Source organism: Falco rusticolus, chromosome 5, assembly GCF_015220075.1.
Source record: "Falco rusticolus isolate bFalRus1 chromosome 5, bFalRus1.pri, whole genome shotgun sequence".
NCBI classification, from domain to species: Eukaryota; Metazoa; Chordata; class Aves; order Falconiformes; family Falconidae; genus Falco; species Falco rusticolus.
Window position 1 is genome coordinate 48,997,555 of NC_051191.1, and position 19,748 is coordinate 49,017,302.

Sequence of the window (19,748 nt, forward strand, 5' to 3'; positions counted from 1 at the left end):
TGAGGAGAATACAGCTATTTCCTTTCTAAGAAAGGATGGATAAGAGCTTAATAGTTCAATATTCTGCAATTAAGATGGCATATCTAAAAATTTAATTAATTTCCTCCAGAGACAAGAATATTGCACACAATCTGTACAGCAACCATCACCTAAGGTTTATGTGAGAACAGTTCAGAATGGTGTAGTTCAATCCACTCCACTTTCTAATTGGATTGCAGCATATCCTGCCCCAAATATGGGTAGCGTTAGCTGAATCTTTACTTTTATATTACTATGTCACCCATGACATTTTCCAATAGAATATGACTGAAAAGCTCCTTCCAGAGGAAAAAAAAAAAAAAAGAGACCATGAGAAGAATCTGGAAGCCATTGGGTTACTAAGTAATTTACTGAAAGATGAATCTTCGTAATTCAGAAAACAACAAAAAATTACAAAGCAAGTGCAACAGAAGACAAAAAGATATCTGTGTATTTAATACTGATTACATGGAGATTGAAGGTTTACATTCTAATTTTAGTAAAGTCAATGTCAGTGCTGTCACTGTCTTCAGAGACTAAGAGTAGGATTTTGGGAAAAGAAATTCCAGTTTCTGTAAAGTGAAGCAAATTATCAAAACCACATAGTTTTTGTGGGATAAACCACACTTTTTACTATTAATGGAAATAACTTTACAACATTTCAGTAAACAGAGGCTGCATTTGTGTGACGACTCTTATCTAAAATTAAACTTTGAAGAGGTTCATATCTGTTAGTGAAGGAATGAACATTCTGACATTGACAATAGTTTACAGTGGTGTAGAAAAATGTAAAATTGTACTTGTTATTCTATATATGCATAGATAAGAAATGGGGTACAAAATAAACTCTTAAATAAACATATCCTTCATCTGTTGTTTGTAGGAATTCTAATTATTTAATGTTGAAAAAAAAGTTTATTTTAGATTTATTTGTAAACTGAACAGTTTAAATGCCTCCACATTTCGTAATACATGTAACAACACCAAATTGTAATGAGTACTGGAAAGGGGAACAGCCAAAGGGGACAACTGTGTATGGCACCAAGAATTTCTTTTATCACAAGGAGCAAAACTTTGCCGATTACGCTTTTGAGGTCAATAAAGTCAATGGCATCTTGCACTATGTGCAGCCTTTCTTGATCACATGTCCATTGAAATGAAGGAAAATGAAATTAGGTCCTGTCCCATCTGCCAATGGACTTCATAGGTATATATAAAAAAAGAAATTGTCCTTTGCTGGCTGAGTTCTAATCCCCAAAGCCTACTTTAGGTTTCAGACTTCTTTTGCCTCAAAGGCAATAAATCAAAGAAAGTAGTTTGTAATATTGTTCCTTTACACATCAAAAATAAATAAAACAAATGAAAAATCGCCTTGTCCAACCTCATGCTCTTAGCTGACCTAATATGAAGATCAGCGCTGGTTAACATTTGCCTCTTTAGATGCTAAAATATAAGGCAAGAAGTCCATCTTCTTATCACATGTCATTTAATCATATCAGCATGAACCTATCTGTTCAGTCCAATTGATTCTCCTGTCAAGAAGGAAAATGGCTTTCCTAAGATCTTTAATGTTTTCAGACCTAGTGGGAACCCACATAGCCATCAAATAAAGATTCCTGTGGCAATGAAACTATTGAACAGCTATCACAAGCCTACTGCAGTGATCTTTAAATATGGTTGCTATTTATTACTTGTGCTCCCAGTAGGCAAAAAAAAAAAACAATTGAAGTAGACTGCCCTGTTTAGCTGGTGAAAAAACAAGAGTGGCTGAGGTGGACAAATTCCATTTACTTTTTAAAACTAATGCACAACAGCTTTTTTATAGGTAACAAAGGGAAAGGCAATAAGTGTTATTGCCTGAGATTGACAGTTTTTCCCAGCATAGCAATAGGGACCTGTGAAAATAAAAGCTCAACTTATCTACAATAACGCTAGAAGAAGGAGAAAACTAACCTCATGCCCCAGTGCTTCTGGGTGGAGCTCCAGCACTTGGCTTCAGCAGACCTTCTCTTCAGAAAATGGCCCAGGAAATTTGGTCACACACCAATTTTTTTTCAACTAATCAAAATTAAAGATTTTTTCAAAGCTGATCCTGTTCTACAGCTTTGAAGTATTAAGACATCTAATTCAGTGAAGTTTCAGCAGGAGTTAATCATGAAGAGCTAAGCCTGCATGACAGTCCCAGAGGCACACTGGAATGGTGGCTGGCTGACCACAGTTCCCACACCAAGCCCCCTCTTCTTCCTCAAGCCAGCCAGCAGACCTGAGAGCTGTTCAGTTAGAGTCAGCCTAGCAGGTCCTTCATTTGAAAATAAACATCAGAAAGGACATGGAGCAAATGAAAAAAATGCACATCCCTTGTGATAGATTGATTTCTGTGGATGGGATTTTTCCACAGCTTTGCAGATAAGCACTACTGTGTGTGATCTTTCAGGCTGAAGGCAGACGGCTGAGCGTTTTTGCTTTCCAGATCTCCTTGCTTTCTCTTAACTGTTAATTTGTACAATGCTGCTAGGTGTCTTTAACTGACCTCTATTCTCTTAGCGGTGAACAGTGAAAGGATGTGACATTTAAGGTTGGTTCTATTTTTGGGTGTTGGAACATGGAGGATCTATATCAAACAGGCATGGAAGCAAGCACACTCAGATTCAATTACAAGACATTCAGCCTGAATATTGACATTTCCCTTAAATGCAGGGACAATCTAAACAACTGTTTTCCTCACTTCTCAAGGAACGTAAACAAATGGCAGTAAGAGTTTGAATCTTGAGTTTCAGCTACCTCACTCCTCTTTTTTTCATTGATTTTTTTTTCTTATGCTTTAAGTTAACAACAGTAAAAGAGCTGCATCAGATTCTTTGTCTCAATATGGCAGCTTTCATTTGTAAGGATGCCCAAAAGCCATTCCATTAAGGCAGCCTTAGAATTTGCCAGTTTATGGCAACAGACTTTTGGGGTGAAAATGCATTTATACTTCATTATTAAGTGTTCCATGTCCAAAAATGTAATTTCTTTTTAAGGACATATCCTACATACTTCCCCTGTAAATATCTCTAATTTAATGAGATTTTACTACCTGATCAAGAGTAAGATACAAAATATTTTTTTCCAAAGCAAATGAATAATAGCAGTTTCACATCATTTAATAGTATGCATTAAAACATTAATGTCTTGTAGATGTAGAGTAAGTACATCACAGAAGATACGTGTTATCTTCAGCATTTTACTGCAAAGTTGAAAGCAATTACTAATTTATTCTACATTAATTATGATAGCCATTAATCACAATTATCTTGTTCAGCATTCAGATTACCAGAAAGACTATCATCTCTTGGAAGTTCAGTGCTTTATTCCAGGAGGACTGAGTCACTTAAGGTGACTCAAAAACATTGTTTTTATAACAATATAATGTCAAATTATCAGCTTGATTAATAGTTTATAACTTGAGCCATTTACTAAGTTTTCACTTTGTTAGGTTCATGGAAAAATGCAAGTTTTGCAAAATATTTTTTTTCCTTATGAATATTTCAACCCAATGGGGAAAGCCAATGCCTTTTCAAAATGAGCACATCAAATTACAACAAAGCAAAAATTGTGTTTTGTATAGGTATCTGAGCCAGAATACCCATTACATAATAGCAAACATTTTACCCAGATTTATTTCAAATATATCTAGGCCACACAGTTACAAAGAAAAATTCTGAAGAGTAGTCCCAGCCTGTTGTATGACAGGTAATGTTACATCCATTGTACATACATGTCCAAGCAGAGGCCAGGTCTTTCTCATTTCAACTTAAATTCTCTGCAGATACTACCCCACAAATGAAATTGTAAAGCTTGTCATTCACTATCATAACAAGAAATGCTTTTCTCTGTCCAAAAATATATTGGCGAAGAATTAGAAGTGTCTTTCAACAACACGTGACAGGTGTGGATGTTACTCAGTATAAGAAGACTTGACAACTCAAATGGCACCCCAAGCGCTTGAGAGCAAAAGCACTTATACTATCTCTTTATTTCAATGCCAATTCTAGTACAGTTCTCACCTTTTTTCATTGCACAGAGCAACGTAACTGGTGGAATGGCCTTGTTACAATTCATGCAGAAAACTCAAATCCTGAAGTTCTGAAGTTTTTCAGCACTAACGCAAGCCAAGCTGTTCCCATTGTGTCATGCGGACAATGACATCCTTCATCACACAGTCATCTGTAATGAATTTGTGCCTCCATGTAGTCTTGCTCAAGTCAATGTGATTTTCTTATCTGCACAACTAAGCACACAAATCTGTAGTACTGTGTGTGGCCTACTAGAACAAAATCCTGCTTGACACAAGTGTTAAAAGTCAATCTGACACATCTTATTTGCTGCTGTAATATTTGGTATCAAATCACTCTTATCAGAATTAGTGATTTCAAAGTTTTATTGGAAGTGGAAAATAAACCTGAAAAACAGCAGAAACAAGGTGGCATTTGAACCCCAGAAAAATCTGTATCAAAATCCTTTTTGATTTCGGTGGAACAGTGGTTCCTTCACACACTATAGTAAATCAGTAAGAGTTACTGTGAACTTCAGGCATCCTACAGCTTTGCAGAATGATCTGAAGTATTTCATAAAATCCCCCAAAGCAACTGAGAAAAGGTATTGAGAAATGACTGAAAAGGTGAAAATTAAAAAGAGAAATGAAAGGAAGAAAAAAAAAAAGACACCCTCAGCCAGAAGAGCAGAGGTAAGTGTTGAAAACAGGTGAGGTGCACTGACAATTATAGGAAGAGAGAGATCTTGCTTCGTCAGAATTCTTTTTCCCTGTGAATGATTAGTAAAGAGAAAATGACTGAGTAGCCCATTTTTGCTTTTATTTATGTTGCTGCTGAACTATAACAGTATGTTTCAGCTTTTGTACATAACTGAAATTAGTATGGTGTAAAATGGAAGTTTCTGTAGTCTGAATGACAGTCACAGGTATCAGACTTCTTATGTTGCAAACTTCTTAAGGTTAATATCATGTAAACTGTCAAAGGAGTACAGGAAGCCTCATCTCTTGTAAATCGGATCTAGACTGGACAAAGACACCACAAAATATGCTAAACAGTGCAAGATTGTACTGCTGAGAGGTTGCACTGGGTCATCTGCTTGGCCTTTGCCGTCTTTAAATTATGTAATTCTCCTTAATGCTATATTAGGATCTTGAGGCAAAGCCAAGATCTCCTAAAAACATTTTCCAACCATTTTAAGATTTATTTAACCCTCAACGATTCTCCCAGAAAATCTCTACGGCTGGTAGAGGAGCGAGTGCTCCTGCAAGGAAACCTCTCTTTTCCAATCTTTTTCCTGAACTTTTCCTCTGAAGTGCATCTAGGGCAGTATTTTATAAATGTAACTTCTCTGCAGGATTTTTAAATCCCTGCCAGAATAAAAGCCACAACCACTGCTGGGAGGACGTGGGTGAAGACAAGCTGAAGGGTACAGGCAGATGCCTGCAGCAGTGGTGGCTTGGTGTGGCAGCAGCTGCCTCCACAGGCTGCAGGCACTACAGGGGTAGAGGAGCACAACAGCCTGCATGCCGAAAGCTGTGCCTCGTAGAGATAGCCATGAGTAGGAAAAGGTAGTAGAGAAGTGTCAGGGAGCATGAACCTGGGTTGTTAAGTCAGGATGGGATTTGGGAACAGATGGGCAGAGGACAGGGAAGGTTTTGAGATGGGAAGAGTTGAGTGATGGGAGGCAAGAGGTTGGGCTGAAAGGACTCAGAGCAGATCTGAGACAGGAAAGTGGACAGAAGTCCAGAGGCAGCTGAGGGAATGATGGGAGACCTCTGCATTCACAAGGGTTACGGGGCTCAGGGCAGCAAGCACTGAAGAATTACCACAGGACTCTCCCTCATCCAGGCACCTGAATTCTCATTCGGTGGCAAGAAAATTAGAGCAAGACTGTATAGACCTTCCACGTTCCCCATACTTGTGCTCTGTCTTCACTTTTGCTTTCAGAAATATAGACAGCTTGAAAATAAAGCCTAAACTTTGTGAGTATTAACTGTAGTGTTATATCTGAAGGTAATTTGGAACTGGTAACTTCTTTGCCTCACACCTCTACCCCCCTTCTTACACAGTTACCCCATGGAAGTTGTGCTTTTGGCAAGCTGGAGGTTTAACTTAGTAATTCTCATTTTCACTGGTTCTGTCTCCACTGTGCTTTTCAGCCACTCTAAAGACCATTCCAGCAAGAGCACCTTGCATTCATACTTGCTGTCAACACACCAAACTGCCAGGACATTTCTAGGGTAGCTCAGATATATCCCAACTGGATAAGGTTTTCTCATCAAGACATTTCACCAGTCCTCACAGCATGTCTAGCAAGATACTCTTAGTGTTCACCCACTCTACTTGTCTGTGCCATGAAATAACATCTTACTCTAAAATGTCCCATCATCAGTCTCTGTATTGGTCTCACTCGCATTAGTATGTGTCACAAGCTATCATAAATGAGGTTGGAAGACAGTGGAAAGGCAAAGGTCCTAGGGATCGTCATGCAAGAAAAGATCAAGGCATATTGTTGTGAGGGGCTACGCTGCCATACACTTTACAGGGCATATATCCAGGAACATGACCTGATGGTGTGTCAAGAGCAACAGCAGATGACTCTAAGCATTCTGGGACCCGCCCCAGAAAGTGGTTGCCCAAAAAGAGCAGTTCATCTTTTCCTTACTGGCTATGAGGCTTGACCCAGATGAATACTTGCAACCTGGTTCCAGGCGGAGAATGGCTGGTTTTCAGCCCTGGGGATGGGTGAACTGTTGGAGGAGGCCTGGATACTGGATGAGAAGATTGTGCTTGCACTGTTTACAGAGAAATCATGTTTCTACTGCCTTTGTCACAGCAGGATGATGGTCTCTTACATGTCTTTTACTCCTAATAGATGGCTGACTTGGGCTGCATGGCAGGCAGGTATGTGCTTGTGATATGAGACTGTCACATAAGACTAGAGATTTATCTGTGATCAGAAGAACCTGAAAATGCATGGATTTGCTGAATGGCTTACAGGTGTTCCTTATGAAGATCCACACAATGGGATACTGTAGGTGCAGCTCCTCCCTTTTCTCTTTCTCAGATGGGACATGTGTTGGGGGTTGCTGGGCCTTTGACATGCTCCATGTCAGGGTGATTCACAGTGTGCCTAAGGATCTTCTGACAGGTACCGAAAGGGCAGCTTCTCCTCACTGGTTTCCTCCAGCCAGATTGTGCTCAGGATGTCCTGGGGTCAGACGCTGTGGGCACTCAGAGGATTCACTTTGAAAGTCAAATGAAAGTTTCAGGGGTACTATAGCTGTGCAACATGAACAAAGCCAGAAACTCCTTTGTTACTGTTATATCCAAACAGGCACTCAACACACACCCACAGTATCTGCTGTATCTGCGCCATGCGGATTTCCTCCTGAGACTTGCACTGCTTTCAAATTGAGAAATGCAGCGTTAATAATAGATGTGTTGTCTTGAAAACAATGGAATATATTTTAAATGAGCCTTAATATATATTAATATATTGCTGATATCTTGAAAAGGAACATTTAGCAAAATTCCTTTCTGTGTTTAATAACTTTTGTACGGTTTTCTCCAGAGAAACAGAAACGTTGAAAGTAGATCCTGGAATGACGGCAGTTATTGGATGGAAAGAGGGCTGATATTTTATATTTAAACACATATAAATAAATATTTTCTACATAAACACTGATGTAATATCATTAATTTAATTACCCTTACAACTCTTTGCATATTAGCTGGAGAAAGGATAAAATGTATACATTCTCTGTGTGTTTCTACAACCAGGTAAGCAGCTGCACCCCAGATGAGCCCTTCACGATTCCTGTGTTGTAGTTTGTGGCTTCATTAAAGCAGTGTGCACCACTCATCCATAATGAGGTGTGTGTTCTGTTGCAGGTAATAGAATCGTTTTCCCTGTTGAGAAGACTGCTATGTAAATCAGGAGAACTGAAATTCAAGGAGACTTGTTTTCTTTGCTCCTTCATTACCCCAACACTACATTCCTCTTGGGCACCATGCTAAACCTGAAAAGGAAGACTTCTATTAATAAAAAATGGAATGGAAGAAAATATATTACACTATCTCTATGCCTGTTAAATTAATAATAAGCAAGTGATGAACAAAAATTGTGATTCATTATGCATTCTATGACAAAAAGAATAATGTATAAATTCGAAGTAATGTTATTTCTTCTGTAATGGCAAAATGAATCACCAGCTTTTAATTTGATGCCATAACTACATAAACCCTTTTAATAAGAGGTTTGTCTGTCTCTTGAGGTGTCCAGTAATGTCTGATGGAAGTGCTCAAATTTTACAGTTATGTCACTGATATATCAGCTAAAAAAATTGCACCAGATTAATTGCTTTCAAATTCCATCATCTCTTAATTCATTACAGTTATTGTTCTATTACTTCTGAAGTTTCATCTTAGATGTTATTGTATGTCCAGCTATATTTCAGCTACTGGATTTATTCATCAGCTACTGTATGCCTCATAGAAACAAGTAATTTACAGCATTTTTCTGGTTAAAAATAAACACATGAATTAATAGTCACCAACCCCAACATCTGGGTATGTTTGAAAATTCAAAACGATGTTAAAGCTTGTTAAAAAGCAAACTAGTAGTAAATAAACTTTGTGTTGCAATGTATTATGCATTCTGGATGACCTCTCCTTGTTTTACAGTGCTACGGCTTTAATGTTTTTAGTTCCTATAGATGTCATTGGAGTTTTGAAAACTAGTTAATACAATGCGGTTAATATAACTCAGTCCCTGATATGGGAGAATTTGTAACATCTTCATGTCAAACAAATTCTGGCATGCCCTGCATACATCAACTGTGTATCTATCAGGGTCACCATTTTGTATGGGATATTAATGTAGGATTTGATGTATCTATATCTTTGGTGTGTCACACAGAAAGGAGGAAGCCAATTTGGGCAAAGACAGATTCTATAAGCTGTTTTATAAGAAAAAACACCCAGTATTGTAGAGATTTTGTCCATTGTAATGAACTTCTGTGATAGTCTGCACAGTGATTATTTGAGTACAGCTTAAAGGAAAAACAAGACAAATCATACTGGATGGATAGTGGGGCTGGAATATATACCATAAAATTCATAAGATTTTATCTGATTTCAGCCTTGGATCTTTAAACTAAATCTCTTAGAAAATGATGCTTCTATATACTCTAGTAAGGAAGTGGGACACTAACCCACCTATACATACACAGAAACCTTTATCTTACCACTTGGTACACATAAGATAGGAGTCCAGATGCTTATAAATGCTTTTGAATTCTTAAAATTATCAGTTTCTTAAACAGTTTCAGCTTGTGATGGAAGTTAGACCTTTTATTGTGGGGAGACTTTATGAATAAGACAAACTTAAGAATCACAGAAGATACCAATATAATGTATTAATATTTTTTTCATTTCTAATGTGTTCTCTACTTGCGTTAGAAAGCTCATTACTGAATTATGACTGAGATCATAGTTTTTTAGCAGACCAGCGTGGGAAGATAATCCTGATTTGGTAGAACTATCAGTATTTTTGACAGTGGGGAATGAACAAGCTCTTCAGGGCATGGCACGCTCTCTTGTTCTGTGCTTGCGTTGTACATTGCATACTAGGAGCTTGGTTAAAGACCAGAGGTACTTCAGTGCACCCCTGGCACAAGCAATGCAGATAATAGCATTATCTTCCACCTCACAGTCTTTTTCATGTTTCTGTCTTCATGGAGAAGTATTTAACATAAGGTGGAATTTATTTTGCCTAATTTTAGCTATCTAAATGTTAGGAATCAAGTATAAGCTGATTGCTCAAGACAGCCTGCAGTCAGAGGAGAAAGGCAGGCTTCTCCAGACAGCAATTCTTCCCACCCTACTGCAGGAATCTGAACTGCCATGCTCTGGCAATTTCCATCTCTCTCTCCCTCCCTTGAAATGTGCTTCCTAAGTTTAAAGTGACTGCTGTAAAATATATGTATTCCCCTAAAACTCTATTTTTAAACCTTCTAAAATTATATAGAAACTCTATACCAGTATCTTTATCTTCTATATCTGTTAGCTTTAGAAATAAATTAAGTTTCTTAAAATAGATTTATTTTTCTCTTTGTATGGCTTTTGCATTTGATAGTGTAACTCCAATGCTATTCTCCATTCCTGGAAAAGATGAGTAGTTTTTAATTTAGAAACTTTTTTCTCTATGTGCCCATGTTCATAACTTTTAAAATTGGCTCTTCCAAACATGAAAGAGCTTTCCTAGTAATTGTCCCCTGAAATCTAAAGGTAGGACTCAGCTTCGGCTAGTTATAAAAGTGATATAAAAATGACTTCACATTGCATCTTTGTGAAGGTGTATTAGGATTGCCAGTTCCCACAGTTTTGTGGTTGGTCTACTACCTACCAGATTTCTTTTCTTGTAACTGAAAGTTGGCTTTCATTAAACATCATCAATAAAACAACTTCCACCGTTCTCTTATCCCAAATCAAGTTTCAATGAAAAGCTTGAAAAAATTACCTAAATATATGTCAAATGTGTAAAAAACAGGAGATAAATAAGCATCCAAAATGCATTAAGATATTTATTATTGCAAGACAACATTATGCTATGTAGCATAGTGCTTGTGTTTTGAATATTATGTCTGGGGATACTATTAAACTTAATTATTCTCTGGAGTCAATGACAGTTTATTGTTGGGAGCTTTTTTAGAGGTAACAAAAGAAGAGCAGTACAATTCTAAAGGGCAGCATTCATCCCCAAGAGCTAAACAAAGGCTTTCCAAACCCTAGGGACATCAATGCAAGCTTTCCTCAAAACTCTCTTAATTCTAGAAGGCATAATGATCTGTCTTATTCAAAGTGAATCCCTTTTTTTTGATGGTACTAATGCACCATAATGTAAGTGTATGATGATAAGGTCTATAATAATAGTGCAATAACAAAAGCTTGAAAAGGGAAATAAGTGCTTTCACATTGGAGTGTGAAACATTGTCATTTTTCTTCTGATTTATGATCTGTAATGAAAAGCCTGTTCTCATGGGATAGAGTACCCAAAGATTTCTTTACCTGTCACTGTACTGTTGTAATCACATCTGACCTTGATATTTGACACTGTAAGAAAATTACAGAACGGTCTTGCACAGACATCAATTTCAGTTTGATGTCTCACTGGCACTTCATAGATCTTAAAAATTACACCAGGTGCTTATATTTCAGTTACAAGAAAAAGTGGAATTCATTGATCCAAGTTCCTTGGTAAAGGCACCTAATCGATGGATATATACAGTGAAAAGACAAACAGTAAATATTGCACATAAAAAGAGGACACATAGTGACTTACTTTCATTAAAGAATTCAAGAAAACCAGTGCTTAGTGACTATGTGTTAAGTCATGGTGTATATTCACAGACAGATTACAGATATTATATCTGTAATAATATTTGGAACCTGGGAGGCATTTGAAGGCTTTAAATTCCTTTTTTTTTTTTTTTTTTTTCACTTTCCTGGTTTCGATGGCAAGTGGGGTTATGAGCTGGTTTTGTCCTCAACCTTTTTACTTACAGCAGCCCATCTTTAAAGTGAGCATTATTTACTCTTAAAATAATCACTCGTATGTTGTAAAAAGTCTATAAATAAAACTGGGCATATAAAACTCTTGCCAAATTTGCAGGCCTACAGGTAAAGCACACATCTGAAAAGAGAATTATTCAAGTTGATTACTGTGGAAGTCAAATCTGGCCTTGCTTAAGCAATTTTAAAGCAAAAATAAGGATTGTTTATAATACTAGGATCTACCTTTTCCTTTGCTCCTGTCTTTCTTGCCAGAACATACCTACATTTGTGAAAGAACAAGATTAAGGATAGGTCCTCTCTCTTAGAGGATGTGTGTCAAATAAATATTGATATTTCCACTTGAAATGAAGGGGGAGTGCTCAGTGATGCTAATTTGGATCATTTCCAATGAAAGGATAAATTTCCATTCATTCCCATGTTTTTTCTTGCCCAGTGAGAAGGATATGTTACAAGGCTTCATTCATGAGCATTTGGGAAGTGCTTTGAGATCCCTGGTAGAAGCCTTTCTGGCAGTGCAAACTACCCTTAGGATAGATTGAAAATCTACCACTGGAACTGTTCTCTGGCACAATAAACCAATTACACCAGACTAAAATACTACATGATACTATATTGCTTCTGTTGAATTTATCTAAGGAATTAAGGGATTAAGACAAACTGTCTCCTTCTCTGCCTGGTTTCTTACCTGCCTGCTTGCCGGCATTCCTGAACGGTGTGCCAGACTGCCATATTCTCTCAACTACCAAATTTCCATCTGCCTCTGGAGTTACACTGTTGGGTCCTCAGGAACTTTAGGAAGATGGGATGTGTCTAGCTATAGGGAAAGTTGAAAATGCAATGACTTTCTGTTTGTTGTTGCTTCTCTCTTAAACAGATTTTTAAAATCACTATTCCTCTTTCACACAAAAAATAAATCCAAACATCATTTTTTGTCTCACTTCAAGAATATTATTAATTTAAATGACATTTCTTGCCAGATTTCTGGCAAGCTGTAGGTAATACAGTATCTTTTTTCCTTCTTGGTCCCTGATCATGGCCCATAGAACAGTCAATCACCTAACACAAATCTTAAGTAAATCATTTGAATATTGTGTTCTATCTTTTTCTGCCAAAATTTAAACCTAGTGAAATATAGGAATTTTAAATCCATTCCAGATATCCACCTCAGTGTTGGCTTTTTATGGTACTATTTCCAAAATACACATTTTTGTCAGTTTTACATGACAACATAAGTCTCACTCATTTTCTATTTAGAAATGTTTTTTTGTATAAGAAAACACTGAAGGCTGACACAAATGGGTTGAGTTCCCTCCAGCTAATATTTTTTGAACCATCCTTCCAGTGGCAATCTCACTTTTCAAGGCGGGTCCACATTTAACTCTGTTTAGGTTCCTATACATAAAATATAGATCTATGGCCTGGATATGCTTGTCTTTCCTGCATCCTCCAAAACTTGAAAACACTAGGCAACAGTGAAAAGCATCAGCATGAGACCTAACAGAGTGAGTTTTTCAGTTTAGGTTCAGTTATTTCCATATTTTACATTGACTGCTGTTTTAAGTCACTGCTGCAGTATTCCATGAAAGAAAGACTTTAAAATATGGTCTTGTAGAAGGAGGTGAAAAAGTGAAGAGGGTAGCAACTTTTACAGAATATATACTTTTCACAGATTAAATATTTCATGTAATCACAGTAGTGTATAAAAATAAATAATGAAGACTACATAATCAAATGCATAATGAGAAAAAAGCAGAAAGTTAAATATTTCACAGAAGAATGCCATGCACAACAGTATGAATGGCAGGTAACTTGCATTGAAAAGCACAGTAAAAGACAAAAAGGAGTGATTCAGGAAAATGAGAGTGAATAAGAAAGTGGCACCACTTTTCAAATCCTACCCATAGTTATTAGCTCCTTTTACCTCCTCTTTTTTATGTGGATACCTGTATCAAGAGCCTATTTTAAGTGCTCACTGCCAAAAAATATTGAAAATGCTGATGCAAGTAACTCTGAAAATGAGGTTACAGGTGTCCACATTTGAATGCCAAAAGAGGGAACAGTAAAAGTTGGGTTTGTTTTTGAAAATACATAAGCAACAAAAGCAAACAATGTTGTCTTATTAATCTCAAGACTAGGACATTTCCACAGGAATACATTTCATGGGGAACACAAAATAATCATGGCAGCACATAAAGATGCCATGGCAGAGTGGAAGGTTTAGTTGTACAATCATGTCAGATACAAGAATATGTCCTGATTCCCTGGCTACCTTTCCTAAAAGGATTAAAAAGTCAGCCTGCCCAGAATAGTATATAGCTGGCTTTCGTTCTTCTTGCTTTCTTAAAAACTGAGGTAAATATGCTCTTGTGATATTCCTGAGATTTCAAGTTTAAATAAATTTCACCAATACGACCCACCTAACCCAAACTGGAAACCAAGATCTTGTTACAAAACATGCTATAATATTAAAATATTTTTTTACAACCTTCTAGTTAAAACCACTTTAGACCCCATCTGAAAACTGGTGCAAACTTCTATGCATCTAGATCTTTGCAACATTTCCTAAGTTCAAAGAGAGAGTAATTTAAGCAATTTAACTTTTGTGAGAAATATTTTATGGGACAGGCACCAGAGGGAAATGCTGAACAGTCTTAAGAGACACAGCATTTGAGCAAGTTTTCAGTCTTGAATGAAACGCCATATGGCTGGGGGAGATGGATTTACCTCTCTGAGGAAGCTGTGACAAGTGGCAAAGTTTATTTTTTGCATTAACATTTCTATGACTCCTATTCTTAAGGCAGACTTTTCTTCTGAAGAACAAGTTTAGATTTTCATTCCCAAAAAGGAGACTGAATGCTGCTTGTGAATACCTCTGCTGCTATTTACATTGTGCCTGGACTCTGTAATTTATTTCTAGATCAATAAGAAAACAACGTGTTGGTCTAAATAAGTTAGCGTTTTAAGAAAATCAATATTTTGCACAAGCCTGTCACAAAAGTATTTTTTCGTTTATGACCAAAAGAATAAAGAGACTGCACAGATAGGGCAGCCAGGAAGATTAATCAATTATATGAATTAAAGCAGAATACAGTATAGAGGGGTCAACGTGTTCAAAGGTAGGAAAAAAACACTCCAATCTTCCTACATTTTAAAAATGTGCTTTGTCTGTGAGGGTGACTTAGAAAGTCCTTGAAGGACACAACTTTATTGATCCTAAGAACTTAACAGAAATAACACTATTTAGTCCCATATGACAGCAGATGGCACTCTATAACTATTGGCATGCACATGTATGACTGCACATATGTATACATGCATGCACAATCAAAAGCAATTTGTTTTCCAAATAATGAGACCTAAGAAAAGTCTCGGGTCTAAATCTCTGATGCTATTTTCTCTCAAAATACATTTGAAATATAAAATGTATCTATGCAAGATTAGAAACGTGTTCACAATGGAAGGTCTTCGCAGAAGAGAAATAAACGCTATTTCTAATATATTTTCTTTGTCTTTTGCTGGCTTTCCATATCATAAGTCACCTTCCTTGAAAATAAGTATATTGCTCTTTATAGATGAAAAAAACCCAGTGTACATAAGGGTGGGGGTTTTATGCAACCACCACACTGGAAGATCTGCTCAATATTTACCAGAGCCCCCAAAAAGTGGTTGGTATGTTAAGACTGCATTAATAAGGGGAAAGAAGAAATATGACACTATTAATTGCAATCTTATTAGCATATGCAAGAAATAATAACAGTATATGAATGCTGTGTCCTCATCCTAAAGTTCTGACAAGTTTTAATCACTCTTATTAGAAGGAGAAATAAAATTAATTAATAAAGCTGGAGAAAGCTGAGAGAACAATAATTATTCAAGCAAGAAGCAATGGTGATGGTAGGAGAATAATGTCACTTGAGAATAGATTGTTACTGGATGCCAAATTACACTATTTTTGACCATAGTGGGTGGGTTTGCTTGAATAAGGACTGTAGTGTTAAAACCAAATATTCATACAATACATGCGTTTGAGAAAGCAAAACACTTGAGAGTTTGGAGTATGGTCTGTAATTTGGTGATCAGGCCTAACTTTCTTTGTAATATAAATAGACCTGCATTTCTACTAGCCAAGATAACTGGCCAGTTCTTACAGTAGCTGTGTTAATGACAAAAACCAAAGTAACATCAATGGTGACAAGCAGAATTTTTTTCTTGTTATTCCTGTTTTCAGTAATCACCCACTAACCAAAGAGACCAAAGTAGCCGGTCTTCAAGTACTGGAGACCAAATTCCCCAACATTCTATTAAAAAATGGGACTCAGACAAGCTTGGACTAGCATCTAGAGGTGTAAGGACACATGCTTGCATTTAGGTGCAGGTTATATTTGCTCCATAGTTTGAAGACAACACTTGAGACTGTGCTGCCTCTTATTAAAGACTCAAGTGTAACCCCATGGAGGAGCTATATCAGACCATTATATATACACCAGCTCCTTTTGGGGTGATATTGCAGAACCAGCAGTGATTGAAGGATCCATGTGGGATGGATCCTGACATCTTCTGTTAGGTTGGGAACCATCTACAGTCACATAGATCTCAGTCTAACTCCACAGTACGAAATAATCCCAGTAATAAGATATATATGGTAGTTAAGAACACACTAGACTTTACTCTGCTTCTTGACCTGATGCTCTCTCATGGAGGCATACATGTATTTGGTTAATTTAGGACCAGACCTACTGAAGGATTTAAACATCTAAAAGCTGAGCTGGAAGCCTAAATTCTTCTGCAGTCCTAAATGATGACTCTGTATATGCCAGTTTTGTTGCTTCCTGATCCCAGCAGCACCTAATTGATAGATGTGTAGCTCTTTCTCAGTGTTGACTTAGATGAGAAGCTTGATGCATAAGGAATGGCTGGGCCTGGCATTCCTCCATCTGCGTAGCTAGAAGGATATGGTTTGACAAGCATTCTCCCAGAACCCCTAAGCATGCCCCAATAGGGACAACAAGACAAGTGTAATTATTGCTACTGTCTTCTAAAACATTGCTCCTGCTCTTGTTTTATCACCATGCAATTGCTGGAATATTCATAACAAAGTGGGGCACTTCTTTTTTGAGTACAAAAGCACGCTAGGAAAATATTTTAACCATCATGCTACCTGTAGCCTCATATAAAAGTGTTTGGGTTTAGCTGGAAATATATTTAGGGAGAAATAGAGAAATTCAGGTCCCTATGGTAATGAAACTAAGTTGTAGAGTAAAAAATCAGCACCCATCGGATTGGTGAATGAACAAAAAATGAATCAGAATATATGAACCTGGTTCATAGCTTAATGGTTAAGACACTGGGAGTAAGATATCTGGATCCTAACCCTTTTCAAAACAGCCTTTACACATTTTTTACACAGTGATTGTTCCTTAAATCCTTATAAAGCCTCTGATCAGGACAGGAAACCTAGATGGCTGCCTCCAAGCTAGAATACGAAAAGGCAGTTTTGCTTTGTGTTGTGTCTTACTGCCTTTATAGAACAATAAATCTTACATTCTTTTGCACAATAACACTGCTTCAACAGGAAGGGTTGGAAATATTCCCTCTTTCTCCCATAGTGCATTAAAGTGTCTATAATGGTTAGGAAGCAGCAGAAAATGTAAGTGTGCATCTTGTTGGGTAGTCAAGGGCATGAAATAAGCCTTTCCCTGCTTCTAGGATGAGTGCTCAAATTGTATACCCAGGGGAAATTGGTTATCTAGCTGTCTTTTAAGAAAGTCAACCTCATAAATTTTTTTTTCAGGAGTCTGTTCCAGTTGTGTGTTGGATGATCTATATGATGGCTTGTGAAATAGCCACTGGGCTGCTCAGCCCTGAAAAGACAGAGCTACCCAGGGACGCAGGAGGAAGAAAGTGCCTGGGCAGTCAGGAACATGCTCCTACTGTCTGGCAGCCTCCAAGCTAGGCAGGACTTGATTTCAGTTTTGGACAAAGGCACCAAACTTCATATTGTACTTGAGCACACTCTTTTAGGTCTTAGTCACTAATACACGAGTCCTTGAATGCAGGATGCGGGGAGACTGAGGGCCTGATGTCAACCTTTGGTGTCAAAAGTCATTAACAACAATGAATTTTCTTTTCAGCTCAGGCCACTGCACCTCTTCTCCAGAATATTTTCCATAGTACATGAAGCATTTAGAAAGTGGTTAAGAGGAAACCACAGTGGAGAAAACCATGCTTGTTTTCCTTTACTGCAATTATTCCCAAGTCCGATTTTCAGTCTGCATTCTGCTTATTTTCAACAATTCCCCCTAGTGTGCAATTCATCTGGCTTGGCAGCTGCTCTGTGTGCAGTACATTTCAAGAAGGAAGGGGACAGAAGAACAGGCATGTTTCCAAGAAAACAGATAAACTGCTTTGGTGTCACTGACTTAGAAAGTGGGTTAGTCATAGTCTAAAAGACCAGTAGCCCTTATTATTTTTACTCATCCAGACCAACACATGTCTGTGGTACCCCATGTCTAGGAGTATATTTCAGCAGGTCTTCTGCCCTGGGAGTACAGCAATTAACTTACAATAGATTTTGGAGTTTACTATTTAAATGATAACAAAGTATTCTGCTGTTTTAAGGCGGCATGTAAAGCTGATTTAGGGATTACTGTTATGTTGCTTCTCTTTTTTTAGATACGCTAAGTATTTATCTATACATTTAAACCCTTATCCAGACAAAGAATAGGTAGGCAGATTAGATGATAGTGAACTAACAGTTTTCACTGTTCCAAGCAGAAAAAGCAGCATTATTCAGCTGGTGTGTTTGTGGCATGAAAAGGTTAACTGGAAATTAAAAAAAATTATGATTCACATTTGATGAAAAAAAAATTAACATCATATAATCAAATCAAAAGATGGCAAATTGGTAAGATCATATGATTTTTTCAGAGAAAAGAAGGAACATGAATTACAATGTTCTGTGGGCCTGAAAGTAAGAGATAGTATAACCTTCTTGCTAATTATTATTCAGACATGTGCTTAGAACTTACCTGATGAAAGTAATTTCTTTGTCCAAAGAAACATAAGAAAATAAATGAAAAACAGAGTAAAAAATGTGGTAAGGTTTACAGTAATAGAATCACATGCTTACTAAACTAAGGTGTGTATAATGATTCTATTTAACTTCTCTTTTTCTCTCTCTTCATCCCACTTCTGATTGATATTGATTGGTACAAACAAACTAAGAAATTAATTACTCAAGGGATTACAATACTAGGTGTTGAAGACATCTCATTTGCATTATTGTTATGTTGTTATAACTACATCACCTTCAGTGAGGATACTTCTGGTTTACACTGATGCAATGCAGTTTATATTTTCATCCAGAAATCTTCCCACGTGGAGGGTGCATATTGCATTTTCAAATGCTTAAATAATCCTGGTTGAATAAATGTTGCTGCAATGATGGAAAAACAAGTTCTGTTTGAGAATATAAAAAGAAAGTCTAGTAAATTTGAGGAAGAAGATTGTCACACACAAGAAAAGGAAACAGCTAAGAAACTCTAAAGCAAAGGAAGAAAATTAATTTAAGATTCTACTTTTTTCTTTCTCTAAGAGGTAGTTCATTAATGAGCACACATTAAGCTCTACTGGAAGCTGTGGCAGACAGGTCGCTGATTGTGGAATATGAGTTATTATACTGTAAATTATTAATGGATGCCCTAACCAGTTTGAGCTATGCAGTTATAGATCTGGTTGAAATCAGTGGATATTCTGAAAAAATGCAAAAGAATCAGTAGTTGTATTTACAGTCCTGCAAGAGCACCTTCATCTCTCCCCTCAAAGACAAATTCCTGAAGAGCCTGTGCTAGCTAACCACAGGAGTGAATGTCACATAGTATGCCACCTGATAAACCCAAGAAGCTCTGTGGGATATTCCGCTTATGTGATTTGTCTACAGGATAGAAACTCAGGCCTTTGGTGAGAGCATCCTTGCATCTGCCACTACACCCTGAAGCACAACAGCCTTGTGCCTCACCACCACACCCCCCCGCCATGCTGCACAGTATCACTCTGTGGGTTGGCTGACATGCACAGGCTTTTACAGTCTCTCCTCCGCCAGCCCAGCTAAGCTGGCAG

The 19,748-nt window shown here is 37.3% G+C and overlaps 1 long non-coding RNA gene across 1 annotated transcript; it reads right to left on the reverse strand.

The window, feature by feature from the left end:
- Window positions 1-900: 900 nt before the first annotated feature.
- Window positions 901-19,503, reverse strand: LOC119149409. The gene is made up of 3 exons (XR_005104682.1): window positions 19,419-19,503; window positions 18,938-19,088; window positions 901-8,074 (listed from the first exon to the last, which is right to left on the reverse strand). It is a non-coding gene; the product is annotated as an uncharacterized LOC119149409 (long non-coding RNA).
- Between the last annotated feature and the right edge of the window lie 245 nt (window positions 19,504-19,748).